The sequence below is a fragment of the Paramormyrops kingsleyae genome, chromosome 4 (genome assembly GCF_048594095.1).
Source record: "Paramormyrops kingsleyae isolate MSU_618 chromosome 4, PKINGS_0.4, whole genome shotgun sequence".
NCBI classification, from domain to species: Eukaryota; Metazoa; Chordata; class Actinopteri; order Osteoglossiformes; family Mormyridae; genus Paramormyrops; species Paramormyrops kingsleyae.
The window spans coordinates 40,262,486-40,267,696 of record NC_132800.1 but is presented as its reverse complement, the minus strand read 5'-3'; the positions used below and the strand labels follow the sequence as shown (position 1 = coordinate 40,267,696).

The 5,211-nt window shown below is 39.9% G+C and overlaps 1 long non-coding RNA gene across 1 annotated transcript in view; it reads right to left on the bottom strand.

The window, feature by feature from the left end:
* LOC111849727 (uncharacterized) overlaps positions 1-5,211 on the bottom strand; it is a 75,371-nt gene extending 70,160 nt beyond the window's left edge. Inside the window, exon 1 of the long non-coding RNA XR_002839624.2 lies at positions 4,993-5,211. This is a non-coding gene — a long non-coding RNA (uncharacterized lncRNA). The remainder of the gene's footprint in view (positions 1-4,992) is intronic.

Below are 5,211 nucleotides of genomic sequence, written 5' to 3'. Positions count from 1 at the left end.
CTTTAGGTGAGTGTGTGTATAATTAATTAATTAATTTATATATATATATATATATATATATATATATATATATATATATATATATATATATATATATATATATTTATTTATTTTCATTCCCTCTTTATCTCATAGGGAAATTGGGTTTTGCGTTATCCCAGATATACAGGCGAGAACAAGTTTGGGGGTTAGGGCACATGGTCAAGCAGCATTCAGCACACCAGGAGAAATAAGGGTTAAGGTTCTTCAAGGATTTAACGGTGGCATCACTCTGCTAGCCACGAGATCTGAACCAGCAACCTTTTGATGGTGGGCTGGGTCCTACACACACACCCACAGAGCCACACACTGCCCTTAAACAGACACTATTAACAGGTTCCACAGAAATTTGAACCTGAATCGTTCCAGAGTCCATAAGAAGGATTAGAGGAATAATGAAACTGACATAAATAATATAAATATACCAGGCTGACAAATGTCTAACAAATTGAGGACAGATTATATTATCAAACCCCTTTGCCTTTGAACTTGGAAGGAACTTTGGAGGGTTGGCAGGTCCGACTGTCAAAAGACTCACTAACTAATATGCACTTAGCAGCAATCAGCTAACTTTTTAATGTGCAGTTAATCAACGGTGTTAGAGAACACAAATTTTGGCGAAAAGGCAAGTTGAGTATTCTTACATAAAGATGAAAGAAAATATTTATTTAACTTTGATCATGAAATTTTAAAAACTCTGAAAGATTAAGGATATATAATTTGTAAATCACTAATGATTATAATGTTATGCTTCCTTAAGGATGTAATTATATTTGATTGTGATAAGTCATAATAACACATTCAAGGAGACAATTTCTCCCTGCAATCAGCTTCTTGAACAGCTATTAATCAACTCTGCCACATTAAACGATTAACCATATTGATTGTAGGTTCTCCTATTACATCTCTGTGTACAATTGACCTTAATTCACACAAAAGGTTGAACCTGTGTGTCAAAATGCCTGCCTCTCCAAAAACCTGCCTGTTACTTTAGATTTTCAGGTTCTAATCCCCAGTTACAGCTCTGTTTTCATGCAGACATCACTGACTTTCATCTCCCCCCATCGCTACGCTGCCTGCTACACCTCAAACGATTAAAAACAGCTTTACCCAGTTGGTTAGTGATCCAGAAGACATCTGCAGATGTTCGGAGACTAGGAGCATTTTGTCAAATAAGACATAGCAAGAAACTGGGAAAGAGACTTTGAGCTACAATTATGCAAGACAACCGGGGGGGGGGGGGGTTACAAAAAAAAAAATATCTATGTTTTTGTACGTGCACATGTAACACATTGCAGCAAATCTCCTCTTAACCATATTCCCATATGCATTTACGCAATAAATTGTAAACTTGTGAGCCATTCACTCCAAACAGTCTCTCTCTTTCACAGGGACGTAGAATCGTTCTTTTCACAGTAACATACAGACGAGCTGAGGACTTGGACATCCGTACCTTCCCCACATCACATCATAGTCATAGATACTCTCAGTAACATTCTCTCATTTGCAAAGTCTGCCAAATTTCAATGGAAAATGCAGGACTCTCACTGAAACTGAGTTCTCTTTAATATGTAGCATTTCAATTAAATTAGATTCAACTTTGTCATTGCACAACAAAGTACAATGAAATGCAGATTGGCATGTAATCCAAAAGTGCTTGAGACAGCAGTAGAATATCTACATGTGCGATAGTGAATATGTTTATACAGCAGTATACATCTTATGGTATCATTTATTAGGTTGCACATAAAATGCCCAGAAGCCTGAAAAGAAATTCTTCCCATGAGATGGAGACCTAGAGAGTCCAGCTTTCTTCAGTTAAATGTAAACTGACAAATTTAACCCCCCCACCACCCATCTGTTGTTTGCATTATCGACAGAGAACAAGACTAGACCTAGCTCTGTGTTGGTCATCTGGACCCAACTCAGAGCCGCCAGCATCATGCTGAATGCATTGCAGCACATTTTGATGTCAGACAACATATCAGTCATGCATTTTGGCTGGAGCTCTTCTAAGATGGTGTTTTGAAACAGTGACTGTTCCTCTCTTTCCAGTAATTCAGCCAATCAGAATGACACACCCCTAGAGTCAGGCAGGGTAAAACTGGGGTCAACTGTCATGTTTTATTTACACCCCTGCTGGAAGAGGCAGCAAAACTTACAGCAGAAAAAGATACGACTGATTCTCTAAAAAACACATATCTAAAGGCTCATAAACACTATGTAGTGGGCAGTTAGTGCTGCTCTTTCACCACACATTGGGTCTAGAGCTGATCCCCACTTCATGGGGTATTTCCCAGGAAGTGACAGCTGGACTGGGGTCCATAAGACAACCTGGCATTGTTTATCAGTGCCGAGACGAGACTTGGATATAGGAGAGAATAATAACAGTTTCACCCTGCTTCAATTTACTGGCCCACTCTTGACTGAAGCTATATGACGGGCCACGTGGAAAGCGTCCTGTTCTATAAACCCTCCAGGTCGAGCAACCAGTGATGCCACTCATTGTGGAAGTTGAGAGTATCGAGGATGTTGGTGTGTTGTGTACATGATGAAGAGGAGTTACAGTTAGAGTAAATATGTCAAAGTGCCATTACACAGCAGATCTGACATTACTGAATTGGGGTCCACAGACAAGGAGACCACACGACGACTACCCCCGTGGTGTTTCTGAGTGAGACAAAACCTGAAATTCTTACCCAACTATACAGCAGGACATTTTACCGAAGAGAAAGAAGGTTATGCAATTTGCTCAAGGGCTTTTGATCACAGCCTATCTTGGTATATAAACTGGAAACTATCAGGTCATGGCAACTCCGGAACATTGCAAAGTATTTTCTTAAGGAAACGTCGGGATAGTAGACTGACAATTACACATTAATTAATGTCATGGATCCACAGACAAAATCTGATCTCCAAGCACTGGGTATGAATTCCAGACAACTAGTAATCATCTACTAGTAATATAAAACCACCCATACATTAAAATCATCAACCCAGCTTTACTTTTCCATGAATTCTGTGCTCTGGCCACTTGCTTGCTCTACTTAGGCAGGTACTTCCAGAAATTTGAGCTTGGATGGATGGACTCCTGCTCACACACAGGCCTTGTTACCACTGTACTTCTAAGGCTAGCTTCGCTGGACATCTGCCATCTGTAAAGAGTGAGTCACTGTGCCACTCAGTAACAGCCCGATGCAAAAGTATCACCACCTACCCAAAGCCCCCAGGACATCAGAGGGGAAGATTCTGACCATACATACAGAACCTCAGGGTCACCGGCTCACCCATTGGTAAAAGCAGAGAAGTTCTCATTACATGCAGAGTAAGGCTGTTGTGTAAAGGATGATGACATATTTCATCATTCTAGATCGTGTGCAATCCTTCCCGGAATCGTTTCTGGAATGCAGATTTGAATATGTCGAGTGAACCAGGAACCCAACATTTGCCTACAATCTGAACTCAGTAGCAGATTCAATTAAAGATGTTTATGACTTTAAAACAGAGAGACCAGAATTTCTGAGATTATAAAACCATTATAACCATTATAAAAATCGCTATAGTTGGTAATCGTGCAAAATGTACAGAGACACATGTCTATGTTCCCACATGTTAATACCAGGGCTTTTTTATTTTATTTTATTTAAAACAGCCTCTATTGGAACATATGTTAAGTACTTAATGTAAACTCTCCTTTGTCCTAAACACTGACTATATTAAAACAAATATTTTGACACCTGTTGTCTTCCAGCTAAAGCCCTGATGAGGCTTCGCCACCAATCCGTGTTCACCAGATGGACTTGCGGTAACTGGAGGGTAGAAAGGGTCATTTTGGAGAACGTGATGACATCAGAGGACTTTAAGCATCATGTCCTGAGTGAAACTCTGCCAATGACTAAACAGTGCAAGACAAACAGCATCCTAAACGAAGTCTCAGCTGTTCACAGCAACACAAGCAAAGCATTCTTCATGGGCTAACTGGAAAGCTGTTCCGAGGGCACTCAAATTCAATTTAATTAACGATACGCCCAGAGTCATCTGTATGTTAATGACAATTTTACTGCTGTGATATAAATTTCCTTGTTCCACTTTATTTCATAAATTGCTTTGACTGAAGAAAAATCTGAGATACGAATCCAGCATGAAGAAAAAAAATGATATAACGTTTAAAGGCACATGGTAGGCTTGCACGAGAAAGTCTGGTCATATATCCCGGCACGTAATTACTGCTCAGGAATACAGAAATCAGTTCCCGCCACATTTCCATAAGCAAAGGCGCCGAGTCCTTGGTGGGCCTGCATGACCAGAATTACCTTCGTGATTTTTTTTTTTTAAAGATTTACCTTTTTCATCAAAAACAATCCCATTATTACATCTCCAAATCACGCTAATGAAAAGCCAGTTTGTCCTAGGTAACATTAACGACCAGGCTGTCCCTGCAAAACGCGTGCAATAATTAACAGCAGGATTTCACAGGCATATCTTGACCTTCTGAACTTAAAATTGCTTCAGGAACCAAACCTAAAACCACACATTTTAATAGGGAGGAGCAACAAGCAATGCGCCGTGTAATGATTTTATCTTGCTAAAAGAAAGACCGTAACCACAGGCAGTCGTCTCGGACTCAGTGAATTAGACTACAGCGGAGTACCGAAAGCGTATCAGTGAGAATTAAACACATATTCATAAGCAATGTCCCCAAGAACTAAATACTTATCTGAAGTCCAACACCAAATCATTTCAAACAGTTAAGGCTGGCATTCAAAGATAAAACAAGTTTCTAGTAAGATAATCAAAAATTGAGCTTGTCTGATAAATATCCCCTAAAAGCAGATCAGTGCAAACACACCAAGGCAAACAAAGATAGTGTTTGCTCTGCTTTCGCAGACATAACCTTAACCCCAATCATTAGACTGGACATTTTGAGAAAACCTCCGGACTTTGTGTGCTTACAGGGAGCGTCGGCGGTTTCACACTCTTTTGTTCTACTGATGTGCAGAAAACTCGAAGGAAATATCACGTCGCCGCAAAGTCAGTGGGACTAATTACAGGTGCAGCCTGGGACGCAGTGCAAATCTGTTTCCTGCGGCGAGTTAATACGGTTCATGTGGAAATAAAACGTTTTTATAAGGTCACAAATAAATTATGAGCAAGGTTATCACAAGGATCTGT